Raw genomic sequence first — 23,030 nt, 5'->3', positions numbered from 1 at the left:
TCAAGTTCTTTGACACATTCACACAAGTAGTCATGGCCTCTAAAACCATCCAGCTGCCTACTGAACCCTAATTCCAACGAAACTACTGAAAGAGCTATTTCCTGTGCTGGGCCCTCCTATGTTTGTCACACCCTGACTTAGAGATCCTTTAAATGTTCTATTTGGTAGGTCAGGGTGTGACTAGGGTGGGAAATCTGTTTATATTTCTTTGTTTGCCGAGTATGGTTCCCAATCAGAGGTAGCTGTCTATCGTTGTCTCTGATTGGGGACCATAATTAGGCAGCCCTTTTCCACACCTTCTGTTGTGGGATGTGGCCTTTGGTTGTTGCATGTGTTTGCAATCCTAGCTTTACGTTCGTTGAGTTGTTTATTGTTTTTGGTGGAACATTTGATAATTAAAGGAAATGTAAGCCTACCACCCTGCACCTTGGTCTTAATTTAAAGACGGACGTTACAGAAGATCCCACCACCAACGGACCAAGCAGCGTGGTCAGGAGGACTGGACCTGGGAGGAAATCCTGGAGGGAGCAGGACCCTGGACAAGGGCTGGGGCGTATCGCCATCCGAAGGAGGAGATAGAGGCAGCGAAAGCGGAACGGCGACGATACAAGGAGTTAGCTCAACGAAGCAAGCACGAGAGGAAGCCCCCCCAAACATTTTTTGGGGGGACACACGGGGAGATTGGCGGAGGGAGCGAGTGACCGGTCAAGCACCGTGTTATCCGGCTCTGGAACCATGCCTTCAGTGCACATCCACAGTCCGGTGCGCTCTGTGCAAGCTCCCCGCATTTGCCGTGCTAGAGTGGGCAGTCAGCCAGGACGGATTGTGCCGGCTCAGCGCTCCTGGCCTCCGGTGCGTCTCTTTGGCCCAGGATATCCTGTGCCAGCTCTACGCACTGTATCTCCAGTTCGCCAGCACAACCCAGTGAGACCTGTGCCAGCTCCCCGCACTTGCCGTGCTACAGGGGGGATTCAACCAGGACGCATTGTGCCAGCTCTACGCTCCAGACCTCCAGTGCGCCTCCACGGCCCAGCATATCCTGCGCTGGCTCTACTCACTATGCCTCCAGTGCACCTTCATAGCCCAGTGCGTCCCGTGCCAGCTCTCCACACTCACCGAGCTAAAGTGGGTATCCAGCCAGGAAGCTTTGTGGCAGCTCCCCGCACCAGGCTTCCAGTATGTCTCCTCAGTCCGGTGAGACCTGTGCCGGCTCCACGTATGAAACCTCCAGTTATGATCCATGGTTCGAAGCCTCCAGTTATGATCCATGGTTCGAAGCCTCCACTTATGATCCATGGCACGAAACCTCCACTTATGATCCATGGCACAAAGCCTCCAGTGATGATCCATGGCACGAAGCCTCCAGTGATGATCCATGGCACGAAGCCTCCAGTGATGATCCATGGCACGGAGCCTCCAGTGATGATCCATGGCCCGGAGCCTCCAGTGATGATCCATGGCACGGAGCCTCCAGTGATAATCCATGGCCCGGAGCCTCCAGTGATGATCCATGGCCCGGAGCCTCCAGTGATGATCCATGGCCCGGAGCCTCCAGTGATCATCCATGGCACGGAGCCTCCAGTGATGATCTATGGCACGGAGCCTCCAGTGATGATCCATGGATCATCCATGGCACGAAGCCTCCAGTGATGATCCATGGCACGGAGCCTCCAGTGATAATCCATGGCCCGGAGCCTCCAGTGATGATCCATGGCCCGGAGCCTCCAGTGATGATCCATGGCACGGAGCCTCCAGTGATCATCCATGGCACGGAGCCTCCAGTGATCATCCATGGCACAGCCTCCAGTGATGATCCATGGCACGGAGCCTCCAGTGATGATCCATGGCACGGAGCCTCCAGGGATGATCCATGGCACGGAGCCTCCAGGGATGATCCATGGCACGGAGCCTCTGGCGACGGTCCCTGGTCCGGAGCCTCCGGCGTCTTTCCTCAGTCCGGAGCCTTCGGCGTCTTTCCTCGGTCCGGAGCCTCCGGCGACTTTCCTCGGTCCGGAGCCTCCGGCGACGGTCCCCGGTCCGGAGCCTCCGGCGACGGTTCCCGGTCCGGTTCCTCTGGCGACGATTCACGGTCCGGCGAAGATCCACGGTCCGGTTCCACAGAAGTGGAGGGATCAGCGTAGGGAGCGGGGGCTACATCCCAAACCGGAGCCGCCCCCGAGGGTAGATGCCGGAGAGATCCTTTAAATTCTTTATTTGGTAGGTCAGGGTGTGACTAGGGTGGGAAATCTGTTTTATATTTCTTCTTTGGCCGAGTATGGTTCCCAATCAGAGGCAGCTGTTTATTGTTGTCTCTAATTGGGGATCATACTTAGGCAGCCCTTTTTCCCACCTTCTGTTTTGGGATGTGGTCTTTGGTTGTTGCATGTGTTTGCACTCCTAGCTTTACGTTCGTTGAGTTGTTTATTGTTTTTGGTGGAACATTTATAAATAAAGAAAATGTGCGCCTACCACTTCTGCACCTTGGTCTTCATTTAACGACGGACGTTGCAATGTTGAACATATTAAAAAGCTCCCTATCCTCCGGATGTGTACCAAATTCTTTAAAAGTGGCAGTAATAAAGCCTCTCCGGAAAAAGCCAAACCTTGACCTGGAAAATGTAAACTCTTTTCCTATACAGTGGCAAGAAAAAATATGTGAACCCTTTGGAAATATCTGGATTTCTGCATAAATTGGTCATAAAATTTGATCTGATCTTCATGTAGGTCACAACAATAGACAAACACAGTCTGCTTAAACTAAAACACACAATTATATGTTTGTCTTTATTGAACACACAGTGTAAACATTCAAAGTGCAGGGGGGAAAAAGTATGTGAACCTTTAGATTTAATAACTGGTTGACCCTCCTTTTGGCAGCAATAACCTCAACCAAACATTTTCTGTAGTTGCTGATCAGACCTGCACAATAGTCAGGAGGAATTTTGGAACATTCCTCTTTACAAAACTGTTTCAGTTCAGCAATATTCTTGGGATGTCTGGTGTGAACTGCTCTCGAGGTCATGCCACAGCATCTCAATCAGGTTGAGGTCAGGACTCTGACTGGGCCATTTTCTTCTGTTGAAGCCATTCTGTTGTTGATTTACTTCTGTGTTTTGGGTCGTTAAGTGGATTTTTTTATAGGGCAAGGCAGCTATAACCAACATCTCCAATATTTTCTCATTGATTGGACTCCAGGTTAGCTGACTCCTGACTCCAATTAGCTTTTGGAGAAGTCATTAGCCTAGGGGTTCACATACATTTTTCCAACCTACACTGTGAATGTTTTAAATTCTGTATTCAATATAGACAAGAAAAATACAATAATTTGTGTGTTATTAGTTTAAGCAGACTGTTTGTCTACTGTTGTGACTTAGATGATCAGATACAAATTTGATGACCAATGCAGAAATTCAGGTAATTCCAAAGGGTTCACATACTTTTTCTTGCCACTGTATCCCATTCCCCTCAATGTTTTCAAAAAGCTGTTGTGCAGCACCATATGCCTTCCTGAAGACAAATAATGTATACGAAACACTCCAGTCTGGTTTTAGACCCCATCATAGTACTGAGACTGCACTTGTGAAGGTGGTAAATGGCATCAGACCAAGGCTCTGCATCTGTCCTCGTGCTCCGAGACCTTATTCCCGCTTTTGACACCAACGATCACCACATTCTTTTGAAGATATTGGAAACCCTAATTAGTCTACATGGACAAGTTCTTGTCTGGTTTAGATCTTATCTGTCAAAAGGATATCAGTTCGTTTCTGTGGATGGTTTGTCCTCTGACAATCAATTGTATGTTTTTGGTGTTCCCCAAGGTTCCGTTTTAGGACAACTATTGTTTTCATTATATATTCTACCTCTTGGTGATGTCATTCGGAAATACAATGTCAACTTTCACTGCTATGCGGATGACACACAATGTATATTTCGATGAAACATAGTGAAGCCCCAAAATTGCTTACCCTGCAATGCCTGTGTTTCAGACATAAGGAAGTGGATGGCAGCAAATGTTTTAGATTTAAACTCGGACAAAACTGAGATGCTAGTTCTAGGTCCCAAGAAACAAAGATATCTGCTGATTTGATCTGTGAAGGACCTCAGTGTTACTATGGACCCTGATCTCTCTTGACGAACACATCAAGACTTTCAAGGGCAGCTTTTTTCCATCTTCGTAACATTGTAAAAATCTGAAACTTTTTTCTAAGCAAACAGCTGGAGGCAGGGCTTTCTCCTACAGAGCTCCATTTTTATGGAATGGTGTGCCTGTCCATGTGAGAGATGCAGACTATGTCTCAACCTTTTAAGTCTTTACTGAAGACTCATCTCTTCAGTAGGTCCTAGGATTGAGTGTAGTCTGGCCATGGGGTTCGAAGGTGAACGGAATGACACTGGAATGACGAACCGCCCTTGTTGTCTCTGCCTGGCCGGGTCCCCTCACCACTAAGATTCTCTGCTTCTGACTCGATTACGGAGGCCGAGTCACTGGCTTACTAGAGTGCTCTTCCATGCTGTCCCTTTGAGGGGTGTGTCATGTCGTGCCAGGCTTTTTTCCACTATACTCAACTTCGGTGGGTTGAGTCACTGACGCAATCTTCCTGTCCCGTCTTGCCTACCCTCAGGCACGTGTCGTGGAGAAGATTGTTGTGGACTATACTCAGCCTTGTCTCATGGTAGTAAGTTCGTGGTCTGTTTATCTCTAGGTGTGTGTGGGGGCAGGGGTTATATCCCACCCAAAGTGCACTCTCTACCCTCTGGGATTATTATTTCACCCTGCTGGCAATCTATGAACATTTGAACATCTTGAATAACCATCTGGCCTTAATGGCCACCCCTCAGAGCCTGGTTCCTCTCTACGTTTTTTTCTAGGTTCCTGCCTTTCTAGGGAGTTTTACTTAGCCACCGTGCTTCTACATCTGCATTACTAGCAGCTTGGGGTTTTAGGCCGCATTTCTGTATAAGCACTTTGTGACATCTGCTGATGTAAAAAGGGCGTTAGAAATTGATGAAGATGTGTGTGTTTTGTACATACAGCGCCTTCGGAAACTATTCAGACCCTTTGACATTTCCCACATTTTATTACGTTACAGCCTTATTCTAAAATGTACTAAATAATCGTTTTTCTTCATCAATCTACACACAATAGCCCATCATGACAAAGCAAAAACAGATTTCTATAAACTTTTGCTAATTTATTAAATATAAAAAACAAATCCCTTATTTAAGTATAAGTATTCAGTATAAGTATTCAGACTCTTTGCTATGAGACTCGAAATTGAGCTCAGGACAATCCTGTTTCCATTGATAATCCTTGAAATGTTTCTTCAACTTGATTGGAGTCCACTGCTGGTAAATTCAATTGATTGGACATGATTTGGAAAGGCACACACCTGTCTATATAAGGTCTCACAGTTGACGATGCATGTCAGAGTAAAAACCAAGCCATGAATTCGAAGGAATTGTCTGTAGAGCTCCGAGACAGGTTTGTGTCGAGGCACAGATATGTACCAAAATATTTTTGCAGCATTGAAGGTCCCCAAGAACACAGTGGCCTCCATTATTCTTAAATGATAGAAGTTTGGAACCACCAAGAATCTTCATAGAGCTGGCTGCCCGGCCAAACGGAGCAATATGGGGAGAAAGAACCCGAGGTGACCAAGAACCCGATGATCACTCAGAGAGCTACAGAGTTCCTCTGTGGAGAAGGGAGAACCTTCCAGAAGGACAACCATTTCTGCAGCACTCTACCAATCAGGCCTTTATGGTAGAGCGGCCAGACGGAAGCCACTATTCAGTAAAAGGCACATGACAGCCTGTTTGGAGTTTGCCAAAAGGCACCTAAAAACTTTCAGACCATGGGAAATGAGAGACCCTGGTCTGATGAAACCAAGATTGAACTCTTTGGCCAGCATTCCAAGCGTTACATCTGGAGGAAACCTGGCACCATCCCTACGATGAAGCATGGTGGCGGCAGCATCTTTCTGTGGGGATGTTTTTCAGGGGCAGGGACTGAGAGACTAGTCAGGATCGGGGGAACGATGGACGGAGCAAAGTACAGAGAGATCCTTGTTGAAAACCTGCTCCAGAATGTTCAGGACCTCAGACTTCCAACAGGACAACGACCCTAAGCACACAGCCAAGACAACGCAGGAGTGGCTTCAGGAGAAGTCAATGAATGTCCTTGAGTGGCCCAGAACCCGGACTTGGACTCGATCGAGCATTGCCGGAGAGACCTGAAAATAGCTGTGCAGCGACGCTCCCCATCCAACCTGACAGAACTTGAGAGGATCTGCAGAGAAAAATGGGAAAAACTCCCAAAATACAGGTGTGCCAAGCTTGTCGCATCATACCCAAGAAGACTTGAGGCTTTAATCGCTGCCAAAGGTGCTTCAACAAAGTACTGAGTAAAGGGTCTGAATACTTATGTAAATGTGATAATTTTTTATTTTTTTTATACATTTGCAAAAATTTCTAAAAAACAGTTTTAGTTTTGTCATTATGTGGTATTGTGTGTCTTACGTAGTCGGCAGCGGGCTGGGACAGTAGGAACAGAGTGATGAGGAGGTTGCAGGTGGAGTTGACGTCCGGGAGGATGGAGAGAATCTCGTCTTCCGTCAACATGCCTTTGGTCTGGGGAGGGGGGTGCGTCATGGAGCCTGGGCAGTTGGGCATCCACAAGTCAAAATCCACCTGGAGGGAACAAGAACGGGAATCGGCAACACTTTGTGTCACAAATGATACCATATTTCCTTTAGAGCACACTACTTTTGACCAGAGCCCATATGTGTCTTAAGTGAAGATTTGGACCTATGTACTGTATTGATTGATGGGTACAGTTTATTGGTTAATCATGTTAATGGGTTAATTACCTGAGAGAAGTTGACAGCAGCGTGCAGCGCAGAGCAGCAGTATATAACCATGGTAACAAACTGAGAGAGTTCTGGTTTGGTTTGGAATGACTGTGGGCAACCTGAGGGAACCAGGAGGGGGAACAATGTAGTCAGTTAGTTATATAGTGAGATTATTTAAGTTGACAATCAAAAAATTCACAGCCATAGACTTTGAGAAACCACTTCTCATGTACGCAGTCGGCGTTTCAATTAATCCCAAAGGTGTTTGATGGGGTTGAGGTCAGGGCTCTGTGCCAGTCAAGTTATTCCACATCGATCTTGACAAACCATTTCTGTATGGACCTCGTTTTGTGCACAGGGGAATTGTCATGCTGAAACCGGAAAAGGTCTTCCCCAAACTGTTGCCATAAAGTTGGTAGCACAGCATCGTCTTGAATGTCATTGTGTGCTGTACCGTTAAGATTTCCCTTCACTGGAACTAAAGGGCCTAGGCGAACCATGAAAAACAGCCCCAGACCATTTTTCCTCCTCCACCAAACTTTACAGTTGGCACTATGTGACTAACTGGCTTGTTGGAAAGGTTGCATCCTATGACGGTGCAATGTTGAAAGTCACTGAGCTTTTCAGTAAGGCCAGTCTACTGCCAATGTTTGCATATGGAGATTGCAGGGTTGTGTGCTCAATTTTATACACTTGTCAGGAAGGGGTGTAGCTGAAATAGCCTGAATCCCCTAATTTTAAGGGGTGTCCACATACTTGTGCGTGTGTGTGTGTGTGTGTATATATATATAAATATGTGTGTAAATTATTGAACAGTAAGTTTCACATAGGGTGTTATTGGTAGAACACACACACCGACCTGAGTGAGGGAGCTGTAGGAAGCCATGTGTGTAGATCTCAGTGATCCAGCTCTGCAGCTCAGAGTCCTGCTCCACATCCTGGTCTCCAAGGTAATACACATCCACCCAGCCACTCACAAATCTGCCACATGGTCACACAAAACACAAGAGTAATGATGGTGCTTGTAAAAAGGAAGTGTGTTGTATGTGTGTGTACCTGTGCAGTCTGTGCCAGATTCTGAGAATTGATATCACAGCTGTAAATTTAATTGTGTGCATGACTGTATTTCTGTGTGGGTCTGCATGTGAGTGCCGGTGTGTGTACCTGTGCAGTGCGTTCAACACTCGCAATGCATCGTGTGCATAATAGCTGTGTGTGCGTACGTACATACATGCGTGCGTGCCTGCTTGAATATGTGTACCTGTGCAGTGCGGTCCACACTCGCAGTGCGTCATGTGCATAGTAGCAGTGTTTGAGTGTGTGTATCCCTCTGTCTGCCAGGTCGTCAGGGACACACAGGGAGCGGTAACGCAGACGCTCTGTGGCTCGAGACAACAGTACAGGCAACGCCTCCAGACCACAGCCTATGGCCTAACACACAACAGGAACATGCCATTTTGTGGTTATAAACTAGCAAACATTTATAGGCATATGCACAAAGAAAATATGTGTACTAAAACATTGCAACACACACAATCATACCTTGTCAAACACTCCGTTGGCAGCCAGTAGAGAGGCCCTGGCTTGGATGTTGATCTGTAGTGTGGTTTTTATGTGAGGCATCAACAACTGCAACAATAATATTAATAATAACAACAAGTCAGATTCTGGCTCATGGCAGCTCTATAAAATTCAATTCCAACTGCAAGGTACTAGAGAAACAGATGTGAGCTCACGAGACTTCCGGATGGTTCAGGAGGTGAACTAAACTTTCACCTATGCAGCCTGGTCTATACATAACAAGTCAACGTAAATCCGGGACACTCACATTAGTATGATATGTTACGTTTGGTTTATGTAGGATTGAAGGTTATTTAAGGCAAAACAAAAGGAGGTTGTTTGTTCGGGGTGGGCGTATAACACAAAAGTTGCATTAAGTCTCATCATCATTTTTAGTTGTTTTGTAACTACTTAGCATGTCAGCTAACCCTTCCCCTAACCTTAACCCAGGTAATGTTAGCCACCTAGCTAATGTTAGCATTAGACACCCTGCTACCTAGCTAACTTTAGCCACAACAAATTGGAATTCATAATCAGTAGAGGCTGGTGGGAGGAGCTATCGGAGGACGGACTCATTGTAATGGCTGAAATGGAACGGAGTCAAACGTGGTTTCCATATGTTTGGTGTGTTTTTCGTTCCATTAATTCCATTCCAGCCATTACAATGAGCGTGTCCTCCTATAACTCCACCCACCAGCCTCCACTGTTCGTAACATATCATACCTATTGCAAATTTGTAACATATTGTCGGAATTGCGATTCGTAACATATCATACAAAATGGAGGGAGACATATTTACGTTTACTATGTTACATCTAAACATTCAGATTGCAGCACGATTCACAGATCTAATGAGTGGTGGTGTATTTATAAGACCTTTACCTACTATATTTACTATTTACCTGTTTATTACATACTATTTACCTGGTGTAGAGGGTGTACTTCTGGCAGCTGCCTGAGGGTGGCAGTGCAACACACCTCTCCCAGCAGGTGGGTTCTGAGGAAGTGAGAGGAAAGCTGGTGGCACTGGAAGTCTGAGCAGCGCACCCAGGTCTTAGCCAACAGCCAGTCAGGGTCAGAGGGCAGGAACACTGGGTTCTGAGGACCAGGGGCCTGCTGCAGCTGTGGGTATAATTAGTGGTACAATAGTTTCAGAATTATACATGTTTGTAGTAGCAATAACAGTAGTAGTAGCAGTACTAGTAGAATCAAACTAATAGCATTCCCCTCTGGGTTAATAAAGTGGCTGTCTGCCTGTCAGTATGTACATTACCTGTCAAAAGTTTAGACACAACTACTCATTCCAGAGTTCTTTATTTTTACTATTTTCTATGTTGCATAATAATAGTGAAGACATCAAAACTATGAAATAACACATGGAATCATGTAGTAACCAACAAAGTGTTAAACAAATCAAAATATATTTTACATTTTAGATTCTTCAAAGTAGCCACCCATTTCCTTGATATGACACCTTTGCACACTCTTGGCATTCTCTCAACCAGTTTCATGAAGCAGTCACCTGGAATGTGATATCTTAACCGCCATCGATAACAATACTGTTCAGCCGTATTCATTGACCTGGCCAAGGCTTTCGACTCTGTCAATCACCACATCTTCATCGGCAGACTCGATAGCCTTGGTTTCTCAAATGATTGCCTCTCCTGGTTCACCAACGACTTCTCTGATAGAGTTCAGTGTGTCAAATTGGAGGGCCTGTTGTCCGGGCCTCTGGCAGTCTCTATGGGGGTGCCACAGGGTTCAATTCTTGGACAGACTCTCTTCTCTGTATACATAAATGATGTCGCTCTTGCTGCTGGTGAGTCTCTGATCCACCTCTACGCAGACAACACCATTCTGTATACTTCTGGCCCTTCTTTGGACACTGTGTTAACAACCCTCCAGACGAGCTTCAATGCCATACAACTCTGCTTCCGTGGCCTCCAATTGCTCTTAAATACAATTAAAACTAAATGCATGCTCTTCAACCGATCACAGCCTGCACCTGCCCGCCCGCCCGTCCAACATCACTACTCTGGACGGTTTTGACTTAGAATGTGTGGACAACTACAAATACCTAGGTGTCTGGTTAGACTGTAAACTCTCCTTCCAGACTCACATCAAACATCTCCAATCCAAAGTTAAATCTAGGATTGGCTTCCTAGTTCGCAACAAAGCATCCTTCACTCATGCTGCCAAACATACCCTTGTAAAACTGACCATCCTACCGATCCTCGACTTCGGCGATGTCATTTACAAAATAGCCTCCAATACCCTACTCAACAAATTGGATGCAGTCTATCACAGTGCCATCCGTTTTGTCACCAAAGCCCCATATACTACCCACCACTGCGACCTGTACACTCTCGTTGGCTGGCCCTCTCTTCATACTCGTCGCCAAACCCACTGGCTCCAGGTCATCTACAAGACCCTGCTAGGTAAAGTCCCCCCTTATCTCAGCTCGCTGGTCACCATAGCAGCACCCACCTGTAGCACGCGCTCCAGCAGGTATATCTCACTGGTCACCCCCAAAACCAATTCTTCCTTTGGCCACCTCTCCTTACAGTTCTCTGCTGCCGATGACTGGAACGAACTACATAAAAACGATGAAACTGGAAACACTTATCTCCCTCACTAGCTTTAAGGACCAGCTGTCAGAGCAGCTCACAGATTACTGCACCTGTACATAGCCCATCTATAATTTAGCCCAAACAACTACCCCTCCCCCTACTGTATTTATTTATTTAGCTCATTTGCACCCCATTATTATTATTATATGGAGAGTTCATCAATGAGCTTGATGCCTTGATAAGCTCCTTTCCTGAGGATGGCTCACCTCTCACAGTTCTGGGCGACTTTAACCTCCCCACGTCTACCTTTGACTCATTCCTCTCTGCCTCCTTCTTTCCACTCCTCTCCTCTTTTGACCTCACCCTCTCACCTTCCCCCCCTACTCACAAGGCAGGCAATACGCTCGACCTCATCTTTACTAGATGCTGTTTTTCCACTAACCTCATTGCAACTCCCCTCCAAGTCTCCGACCACTACCTTGTATCCTTTTCCCTCTCGCTCTCATCCAACACTTCCCACACTGCCCCTACTCGGATGGTATCGCGCAATCATCTCTTCCCTCTGCTCAAACCTTCTCCAACCTATCTCCTGATTCTGCCTCCTCAACCCTCCTCTCTTCCCTTTCTGCATCCTTTGACTCTCTATGTCCCCTATCTTCCAGGCCGGCTCGGTCCTCCTCCCGCTCCGTGGCTTGACGACTCATTGCGAGCTCACAGAACAGGGCTCCGGGCAGCCGAGCGGAAATGGAGGAAAACTCGCCTCCCTGCGGACCTGGCATCCTTTCACTCCCTCCTCTCTACATTTTCCTCCTCTGTCTCTGCTGCTAAAGCCACTTTCTACCACTCTAAATTCCAAGCATCTGCCTCTAACCCTAGGAAGCTCTTTGCCACCTTCTCCTCCCTCCTGAATCCTCCTCCCCCTCCCCCCTCCTCCCTCTCTGCAGATGACTGGTCAACCATTTTGAAAAGAAGGTCGACGACATCCGATCCTCGTTTGCTAAGTCAAACGACACCGCTGGTTCTGCTCACAGTGCCCTACCCTGTGCTCTGACCTCTTTCTCCCCTCTCTCTCCAGATGAAATCTCGCGTCTTGTGACGGCCGGCCGCCCAACAACCTGCCCGCTTGACCCTATCCCCTCCTCTCTTCTCCAGACCATTTCCGGAAACCTTCTCCTACCTCACCTCGCTCATCAACTTATCCCTGACCGCTGGCTACGTCCCTTCCGTCTTCAAGAGAGCGAGAGTTGCACCCCTTCTGAAAAAACCTACACTCGATCCCTCCGATGTCAACAACTACAGACCAGTATCCCTTCTTTCTTTTCTCTCCAAAACTCTTGAACGTGCCGTCCTTGGTCAGCTCTCCCGCTATCTCTCTCAGAATGACCTTCTTGATCCAAATCAGTCAGGTTTCAAGACTAGTCATTCAACTGAGACTGCTCTTCTCTGTATCACGGAGGCGCTCCGCACCGCTAAAGCTAACTCTCTCTCCTCTGCTCTCATCCTTCTAGACCTATCGGCTGCCTTCGATACTGTGAACCATCAGATACTCCTCTCCACCCTCTCCGAGTTGGGCATCTCCGGCGTGGCCCACGCTTGGATTGCGTCCTACCTGACAGGTCGCTCCTACCAGGTGGCGTGGCGAGAATCTGTCTCCTCACCATGCGCTCTCACCACTGGTGTCCCCCAGGGCTCTGTTCTAGGCCCTCTCCTATTCTCGCTATACACCAAGTCACTTGGCTCTGTCATAACCTCACATGGTCTCTCCTATCATTGCTATGCAGACGACACACAATTAATCTTCTCCTTTCCCCCTTCTGATGACCAGGTGGCGAATCGCATCTCTGCATGTCTGGCAGGCATATCAGTGTGGATGACGGATCACCACCTCAAGCTGAACTTCGGCAAGACGGAGCTGCTCTTCCTCCCGGGGAAGGACTGCCCGTTCCATGATCTCGCCATCACGGTTGACAACTCCATTGTGTCCTCCACCCAGAGCGCTAAGAACCTTGGCGTGATCCTGGACAACACCCTGTCGTTCTCAACTAACATCAAGGCGGTGGCCCGTTCCTGTAGGTTCATGCTCTACAACATCCGCAGATTGCCTCACACAGGAAGCGGCACAGGTCCTAATCCAGGCACTTGTCATCTCCCGTCTGGATTACTGCAACTCGCTGTTGGCTGGGCTCCCTGCCTGTGCCATTAAACCCCTACAACTCATCCAGAACGCCGCAGCCCGTCTGGTGTTCAACCTTCCCAAGTTCTCTCACGTCACCCCGCTCCTCCGCTCTCTCCACTGGCTTCCAGTTGAAGCTCGCATCCGCTACAAGACCATGGTGCTTGCCTACGGAGCTGTGAGGGGAACCACCTCAGTACCTCCAGGCTCTGATTTAAGGGCACTTTCATCCACCTCTGGCCTGCTCGCCTCCCTACCACTGAGGAAGTACAGTTCCCGCTCAGCCCAGTCAAAACTGTTCGCTGCTCTGGCTCCCCAATGGTGGAACAAACTCCCTCACGACGCCAGGACAGCGGAGTCAATCACCACCTTCCGGAGACACCTGAAACCCCACCTCTTTAAGGAATACCTAGGATAGGATAAAATAATCCTTCTCACCCCCCCTTAAAATATGTAGATGCACTATTGTAAAGTTACCATTCCACTGTTCCACTGGATGTCATAAGGTGAATGCACCAATTTGTAAGTCGCTCTGGATAAGAGCGTCTGCTAAATGACTTAAATGTAAATGTAAATGTAATTATTTCTCTCTACTTTGCACATTCTTCCACTGCAAATCTACCATTCCAGTGTTTTACTTGCTATATTGTATTTACTTCGCCACCATGGCCTTTTTTTGCCTTTACCTCCCTTATCTCACCTCATTTCCTCACATTGTATATAGAATTTGTGGAATTTCTTTCCTTCTTAATGCGTTTGAACCAATCAGTTGTGTTGTGACAAGGTAGGGGTGGTATACAGAAGACAGCCCTATTTGGTAAAAGACCAAGTCCATATTATGGCAAGAACAGTTCAAATAAGCAAAGAGAAACGACAGTCCATCCTTACATTAAGACATGAAGGTCAGTCGATCCAGAAAATTTCAAGAACTTTGAAAGTTTCTTCAAGTGCTGTCGCAAAAACCATCAAGTGCTATGATGAACGGATGATCTATGCATGTTCCCACCATGAAGCGTGGGGGTGCTTTGCTGGTGACACTCAGTGATTTATTTAGAATTCAAGGCACACTTAACCAGCATGGCTACCACAGCATTCTACAGCAATAAGCCATCCCATCTGATTTGCGCTTCGTGAGACCTTCATTTGTTTTTCAACAGGACAATGACCCAACACCTCCAGGCTGTGTAAGGGCTATTTGACCAAGAAGAAGAGTGATGGATTGCTGCATCAGATGACCTGGTGTTCACAATCACCCTACCTCAACCCAATTGAGATGGTTTGGGAAGAGTTGGACCACAGAGTGAAGGAAAAGCATCCAACAAGTGCTCAGCATATGTGGGAACTCCTTCAAGGCTGTAGGAAAAGCGTTCAAAGTGAAGCTGATTGAGAGAATGCCAAGAGTGTGCAAAGGTGTCATCAGGCAAAGGGTAGCTACTTTGAAGAATCTAAAAAATATTTTGATTTGTTTAACACTTTTTTGATTACTACATGAGTCCATATGTGTTATATCATAGTTTTGATGTCTTAACTATTATTGTACAATGTAGAAAATAGTAAATATAAAGAAAAACTCTGGAAGTAGTAGGTCTTTCGAAACCTTTGACTGGTACTGTATGTATGTATGTATTTATGCCAGCCAGCCAGCCAGCCAAAGATGACCGGACTCACTTGGATGGCGATGGGTTTGAGCTCCCCCTCCTGGTTGAGGTGCAGAAGGACTAGCGGGGCGGCGAGAAACTGCTGCTTCCCATTGATCACGTTGGCCGGGACACCTTCCAACATCTCGTAGTCCAGCAGGAAAATAGACCCTCTCTGCCGTGAACGGACAAAGGTGAAGTTTGAAGTTTCACACAGTGCAAATCCAACACACACCTGTGTGGTCCAGTGGTTGCTGCCGCTGACCCCGATACACGTATGCCAGAGTCAGCATATGTTCAAATACAGCCCACTGCCCTTAGACTGTCGAGTTCCATCTTTCCAGAGCTTTGCAATCTCTTCAATAAAAGCTTTAAAAAAACACTCACCGGCAGACAGGCAAACACACACACACACACCTCTAGCTCCTGTTCCAGTGAGGATCCGTCAGGCAGGAAGGGGCAGAGAATGTCAGAGTTGATTGACAGGTTGGGAGGGAGGAGGCGTGTCTGTCGCACCATGAGAGGGTTACAGCCGTTCAAACACTGGTAGCCAAAGAACCAGTCCTCAGCCCAATGGGCCTGCACATACTCTTCAAGGGAGGGAGAGAAAAGAGAAGGATATCAAGGTTTGGGGGGTTAAAGAGAGAGAAAGGATTGGCAGTGAGAATTGGCGTGCATGTGTGTGTATGACATACTAGCGACAGTATTCTGGCTCCCATTGTGGCTGAACATGGTCTCCAGCTCAGTAAAGCTACTCCAGGATTCAGCTCTCTCAGCAAAACCCCTTAGATACTGCAGATTGATGCCTGGGCTGTGTGAAGGGGAAGACCAAATGTTTAGGTGAGGACAAACAGAATGTGGAGGGCAAACAGAATGTGGAGGGCAAACAGAATGTGGAGGGCAGACAGAATGTGGAGGGCAGACAATGTGGAGGGCAAATAGAATGTGGAGGGCAGACAGAATGTGGAGGGCAGACAATGTGGAGGGCAAATAGAATGTGGAGGGCAGACAGAATGTGGAGGGCAGACAATGTGGAGGGCAAATAGAATGTGGAGGGCAAACAAAACATTGAGAGCAAAGGGCTGACCTTTGGCGTGTGTAGCTGAGGTTGGGTCCCAGTTCCTTCAGACTGGTCATGTCCACACAGTGAGGGACACCCTCAGCAAATGTACGCCACCTACAGGGCAGACCACCACATGACATCAAACTATTGGTACTAAAGGCAAACTCACTTGATTCGTGTAAGAGCAGCTTTGTGTGAATGAGCCTTAATGTTCTAACTTCACACCTTCTCCTCCTCCATAATGCTAACACCGATTTTAGGACTTTATTAACACTAAACCAAGTGAGCACCGACTGACGCAGGACTTCCATGGGTTTTGAAAAGTGGGGTGGCAGGTAGCCTAGTGGTTAGAGTGTTGGGCCAGTAACCAAAATATTTCTTGTCCAGTCCCCCCCAGCTTTGATTTGCCCCAAAAATAAACGTCTATGATTGGTTCAGATTTAGTCTGGTCCAGACCGGCCTTGATTTGGCCTAACTTGGTTCAGATGTAGTCTGGTCCAGACCAGCCTTGATTTGGCCCAAGCATAGACTTATCACATGTAATTTCAACATGGAAATGTGGGTAATATTCGATTCACCCACTCAAAAAGGACTGCCAGAAGTTTGTTATCACTATGCTTTCAACCATCTAAAGCACAACCAAATTCCAATGGAAAACTATGTCTGATCTTTAGTTGAGTTGTCATCTGAATGTGTTATCTTACCAGATGGTCAACCTGACAGAGCTCCAGAGGTCCTCTGTGGAGATGGGAGAACCTTCCAGAAGGACAACCATCTCTGCAGCACTCCACCAATCATGCGTTTATGAGTGGCAAGACGGAAGCCACTCCTCAGTAAAATGCATATGACAGCCCGCTTGTAGTTTGCCAAAAGGCACTCTCAGACCATGAGAAACAAGATTCTCTGGTCTGATGAAACCAAGATTGAACTCTTTGGCCTGCCAAGCTTGTAGCGTCGTACGCAAGAAGACTCGAGGCTGTAATAACTGTCAAAGGTGTATCAACAAAGTACTGAGTAAAGTGTCTAAATACTTTTCATTTTTAACAAATTTGGCAAAGATCAGCATGAACATTAAAATCTGATGCAATCTGAGCCTGATGAGCCATAAATTAAATACATTTTAGGAGCCCTACATTAATGACATTTAAAGAGCCCAAGCCCAAAAAGGCCCAAATGAATGTGCCGTTATCCAATACATATACTGTATGATATAGGCTACTGTACATTACACGAGACAGAAACAAATAAAAGTCCATAGATGTAGCTAGTTATATTCTCTATTAGATAAATACATGAAACTAGCTCCAGTAGGCATATCTAGCTCGGTGCTTTCTGTGGTGGGGCAGCCAGTGGAAAATATGTGTGTAGGGGTTGGTAATGTTCTCTAGTTGCGTCGTGATTGGCTCAGTGTTTTGTCACTCATGAGTCACTACGTCACCGCAAAATCTATGGGGAGAGCTCAAATTCAAGCCGCTTGGGTGCTGCCTTAGATTTACATTAGAAATGCACATCCAAGAACGCTCAAGGTCATTGGCCACAGATAAAATGATGGCATATCACATTATATCTACCATAGCTTTGATTGGACTGTTCATGTCAACATCATACTTTTAAAATCTTAGCTAGCAAGCCTGCAGTCATCATCATGAATGAAGTCGACAATCTACTGGCAAATCCTTTTTAATCATGTCATATGAAGAGAAATTATAGATAAAAGGTATTTGTGCTCATCGACCATTTGACAGAAACATTACTGCTATTCAATTGAGTGTGTGGTCTGGGTTTAAGGGTCTCTTTTCCCAGATTAAAAGGATAACCATTCAAAATGGCCCATGCTGTCAATCCAACATGACTTCTGCCACTCTCAAAACAACTGGAAGCTTGGAACTGGGAAATCTCAGACTTCAGTGAGTTCAAGACAACTAAGAACTCAGATTTTTTTTTTAAATAAACGTTTTGAACGGGCATCCAACTAGGAATTGCAAGTCAGGAACTCTGGCCTCTTTCTAGAGCTCCGACCTGAAGATCACTGAAGTCATGATTCAACCTTGTTTTTTTTCAGAGGTCCCAGTTGTCTTGAAATCATCCTAAATGCAGATAATGCCAGACTGTGATGACAAAGTTTGATGACAAAATTTGCCTTCAAGGACTGCCGCGCCACCTTCCTGTTACAGTGAGCACAGCACAACAAGGTGAGTCCAAACATTTCTTGTATGCTGCTGCATAAATGATGTAATATGCCAGAGAGATATGCATATTGTCTGTAGCTAGGAAAGTAATACTAAGTGTATGTTGTGTAGCAAGCTGTTAGTAGCCTATGTGCCTCACCCTAATAATTTTGTCCCTTTCCCCCTCATAACTTCTGACTTGGTGGTGCACATGAAGCCTATAGCCTGTTTTAAAGAAATGTCAACATTGAATATTGTGGAAGGACCACTAGAGGGCAGGCTGGGCTCATGGATAGTAGCCCAACAAAGCATGGGAGACAAGGTAACCAGAGTCAATTAAGCACAGCTTAACTGTACTAATGAGATACTCTCCTTCCCCTATAAAAGAGAGAATGGAACCAGCAGAGAAGGAAGGAAACTATCTCTGGAAGATGGCCACCGAGAGAGAGAAGCTGTGCTGAAAGAACCACGAAGACGGTGACAAACCCGTGATTTATGTTTGTTGTAGTTTAAAGATTATCTTATTGTGTTCTTGTTTCATCTGGAGAAGATGTGATTTTTCCTTGGAAGATTTTTCATTGATTATGTTAATGTTTTTGTTGACAAAATACCCTCAATAGAGAACCGTGTTCAATCAGAAAAACCTACTCCTGACTCGTTTATTCCACCTTCCCGCTTTAGAGTGACGCCTAATTACTTGGTACGCTCACAATATTGTAAGAGCTTTCATTGTCTGCTTATATGCCCCCTTTATTTATCATACAGTTCTGACTTGATGTACTGGAAGAATACTGTATGAACGGTCCATGTTCTGAATTCTGTCGCTATACATTTCAAAAGTGCTGAACAAATAGTTATATTGACTACGTCCGTCCTTGCTCGGTCATTAATGTCTTAATTGAAATTACGGATTGCCTCTTATCTCAATTGTCGGTAGAAACCACATTTGTTTAAGCAAGTCAGCCATAATGAACTGTTTCGCTGCCAGACAAGGCTCTGCTGAAAGCAAGGTGTAGCAGTGGTAAGGATTCACTCCATGATGCTGGAAAGAAAGCTCTGCTGTTGGGACAGCTTTATGTAGGACCTAAACATTTGTGGGCACCGTTTGTCACCGCTATAGTGCAATTAATGCATTGTTTAGTGGTGTGTTGGGTAGTGGCTTTGCTGGCATGCATCTAAAACAAATGTGGGGACTTTGCCCCACCAAGATTTACATGCTAAAATTGCCATTGATTACAGACATCGTTCAAACCATGAACAATGATAACACAGAAGAGAACATGTGATTCTGGTGAAGCGCATGTGGCTAGAAAATATGATTAGAACTTTGAAATATAATAGGGCCTATTGTATAATTAGTAAGCTGACAGTGCATTCGGAAAGTATTCAGACCCCTTGACTTTTTCCACATGTTGCTATGTTACAGCCTTGTTCTAAAATGTATTAAATCGTTTTTACCTCATCAATCTACACACAGTACCTCATGACAAAGCAAAAACTGTTTTTTAGGAATTTTTGCAGAAACAGAAATATCACATTTACATAAGTATTCAGAGCCTTTACTCAGTATTTTGTTGAAGCACCTTTGGCAGCGATTACAGCCTTGAGTCTTCTTGGGTATGACACGAAAAGCTTGGCACACCTGTGTTTGGGAAGTTTCTCTAATTCTTCTCTGGAGATCCTCTCAAGCTCTGTCAGGTTGGATGGGGAATGTCGCTGCACAGCTATTTTTCAGGTCTCTCCAGAGAAAAAGTTACCATAATGAGATGATAGGTCTACATGCATTGGGAACTGCGCTCCATACTGAGATGGGCTGTCTGTCCCCATCTTGAGTCCCGATTTATCATGCAGAAACCATAGAGAAGCCAGATCTGGACATCACATATAATTTAACAGTTCCATTTCACGCCATGCTGTTAATAGAAATAATTTATTATAATTTACCATTTTAACCAATAATGTTTTAAATGAATGCACAAATATTGTACAATCCAGGTGTGCTGTAACGGATCTCGTCGTCCTCTTCTGAGGAGGAGTAGCGAGAAGGATCGGAGGACCCAAACGCAGCGTGGTAAGTGTCCATAATGTTTAATAAAAATAATAAAAACAACAGAACACTGGAACAAAACAAAACAACGTGCATCAACGAAACAGTCCCGTGTGGCGACAAACACTGACAGGGAAGACAAACACCCACAACCCAACAGTGAAACCCAGGCTACCTACGTATGATTCTCAATCAGGGACAACAATTGACAGCTGCCTCTGATTGTGACCCATACTTGGCCGAACTCAAAAACCAACATAGAAAAACAGACTTCCCTCCCAACTCACTCCCTGACCATACTAAAACAAATAATAAAATAACAGAACTATGGTCAGAACGTGACATGTGCAAAGCTCTTAGAGACTTACCCTGAAAGACTGTAGTCGCAGCCCATGATTCTAACGTGTTGACTCAGGGGTGTGAATACTTATGTAAATGAGACATTTCTAAAAACATGTTTTCACTTTGTCCTTATGCATTGTGTGTAGATGGATAAGAACAAATATCTATTTAATCAATTTTGAATTCAGGCTGTAGTCAAGGGGTATGAATACTTTCTGAAGGCTCTGTAAGTGACAGATGGGATCGATCTCCATTTTGCTGTTTTACTTGGAAATATAACTTTTGAATGTGTCAATGTTTTCTTTACTGACGTAGGTGTAACATAAATGATGTAAGGTTTAAATTTGTCCATAGAAACAACTACCCAAAGAATAATTTTCAATGTGGTGACTTCAACGTCTGTAAAATACGTATTTTCAACATCCGTAAAATAAGTTTTATCAACGTCTATATGATAAGTATTTTCAACGTCTTTTCAAATCTTTTGCTCCCTGGGAAGTGCCTGGTGGTAGAGTTAGGAGATGTGTTGACAGTGAGCGAAGGAGATGTGTGGGAGAGAAAAGATGATATGAGGAGTGTTGTGTATAGTAAGAGGGCATTTGTTGTGGTTTAGTTGCGATACCTGATGTGCTGCTGTTTAGTTTGCAGATCTTTGAGTCTGTGGTCCTTCAGGGTTTGCACAGTCTCTGAGTTCAACAGACACACTGAGAGAGAGAGAGAGAATATATGATATGATTAAAATATGAAGTCTACACCACTTCCTCTTTCCATGGTAACGTTATAGTATGTAGTTCTCACAAATTGCCTGGTTCATCAGTGTGACGGAAAGAGCTCTTACTCACACTTCCTGTAATATGGGGTAAGACCATGTGATATTTTTTTTAAATGTTAAAAATGTTAATTAATAAAACACTCTCACTGTCTCCATTCCGTAGCTCCACGTCACCATCTACAGACCGGAGCCACCTGCTACAAGAGAAGTGCTCTGCCCCTTGGTGCTGTAGCCCCGCCCCTTCCTCCTGTCTGTCACACAGCCTCCGGACCTCCACCCCCCTGCAGTGCCAGTCCAGGTCCGGGAAACCCGTCCGAGCCTCCAACCGTAGCCGGACCAGAACTACTCGACCCAGTGCCACCTCTGACCACACTCTGACCACACAAGCCTGGAACAGGGATAATGGGGGGGAAAACTTTAGATAAAGCGCTTTGAAATTGGGTGAAAAGCTATCTAAAATGAAATCATGTTTTATAGACAACACAAACTGCAGGTTAATATACTGACAGAGAGTGGGGGGGAGAGAAAGAGGAGGAAGAGCAAAAGGGCAAGGGGGAGTAAGAGAAAGATGGGGGAGTAAAAGAAAGATGGGGGAGCGAGAGATATATGGGGGAGCGAGAGAAAGATAGAGAGGGGAGCAAGGGAGACAGAGAGAACTCACTGATCCAGGTAGGAGGTGGTGCTGGTTGGCCCCAGCGTTCACTGAGATGGGTGGGGTTTCGCCACCCTCTGAGCCAATCAGAGTGAGCCGTAGGATGCTGTATGTTCCAGAGGTGGGGGCTGGTAAGGTATGGACGATCACCTGAAATTCCTCCATGGCACTGGCCATGACACACACACAAAACCACGTATTTGCATGCACTGAGGAGTGGCATTCTTCTGTGTTCGATATTTGAATTGGAAATCATCAGGCCATTGCTGCATCTTGTTCATGACTTGTCAACCATGCTGACTTGACATATCACTACCGTACAATACACAATGTGCAGTACAAAAAATGGCTAAATGCACATTCAATTCAATGATAGGCTTTGATCACGTTGATACCATAAGAACAGTCCTTGTTATGAATAGGCCTAATTTACAGTTTTACAATTCATCATGTGTGGTTATGGTAAATAAATATGTAAATGTGCACTATGCAGAAATTTCCCAATTTCAGTTTGTGACAAAATAAGAAATGTATAGTGTAGAAAGTCATTGTACCATTTAAATAGCTGTAACATTTTTTCAATGACCTCAAATATTGTATTTTCAACTTTTGAAGCTGAAAGTAAAAGATGCAAAAATGAAACTTAAAAACGGGAACCGATTTAAGGCTTCTTAGACTTGCTTTCAATGAGAATGACATTTATAACTCAGATTTCTATGTGAATTTGTTCTGGTCACCCAAAAAGTTACATATTGCATCTTTAATTTAACCTATGGATACTTATCATGACTCAATCAACAGTGCAAAGTTGTCTAATAACCCAGTGTTAAGTTTTATTCTCTAAGGGAAACTGAATAATAAGAGAGACACTTACCTTCTGTTTTCCTATGAAGAACACAAACACAGCATACTGCAACTGCCAGTGTGTTCCTTTTCGAAAGACACTTGTTGGTCTCGGACTAGACGTAACATAGTAAACGAAAATCCGGGACATTCAAATTAGTATGATACTGAATGTTACGTTTGGTATTGGTATGGTTACATAAGACAGAGGCAAAAAGAAAAGGATGGTAGTTGGTCGGGGTGGATGGGTGGGCATATAACGCGAATGTCTAGCGACACAAAGGTTGCGTGTTTGAATCTCATCGCGGACAACGTTTAGCTAATTAGCAACTTTTAAACTACTTACTACTTC

The 23,030-nt window shown here is 45.3% G+C and overlaps 1 pseudogene across 1 annotated transcript in view; it reads right to left on the bottom strand.

Moving 5' to 3' along the window:
* The window catches only part of LOC124037141, a 24,431-nt pseudogene extending 1,792 nt beyond the window's left edge, over positions 1–22,639 (bottom strand). Inside the window, exons 1-13 of the transcript XR_006839125.1 lie at positions 21,845–22,639; positions 21,331–21,571; positions 21,034–21,115; positions 15,879–15,968; positions 15,487–15,602; positions 15,209–15,381; positions 14,823–14,966; positions 9,336–9,533; positions 8,394–8,480; positions 8,113–8,282; positions 7,711–7,832; positions 6,870–6,970; positions 6,520–6,690 (exon numbers count right to left, since the gene is read on the bottom strand). The product of XR_006839125.1 is annotated as a polyunsaturated fatty acid lipoxygenase ALOX15B-like (transcript). The remainder of the gene's footprint in view (positions 1–6,519; positions 6,691–6,869; positions 6,971–7,710; positions 7,833–8,112; positions 8,283–8,393; positions 8,481–9,335; positions 9,534–14,822; positions 14,967–15,208; positions 15,382–15,486; positions 15,603–15,878; positions 15,969–21,033; positions 21,116–21,330; positions 21,572–21,844) is intronic.
* Between the last annotated feature and the right edge of the window lie 391 nt (positions 22,640–23,030).

This window comes from Oncorhynchus gorbuscha, linkage group LG01, assembly GCF_021184085.1.
Source record: "Oncorhynchus gorbuscha isolate QuinsamMale2020 ecotype Even-year linkage group LG01, OgorEven_v1.0, whole genome shotgun sequence".
In the NCBI taxonomy this organism is placed as follows: domain Eukaryota; kingdom Metazoa; phylum Chordata; class Actinopteri; order Salmoniformes; family Salmonidae; genus Oncorhynchus; species Oncorhynchus gorbuscha.
Note: the sequence above shows the minus strand (reverse complement) of the source record. Positions and strands in the feature narration are given on the sequence as shown.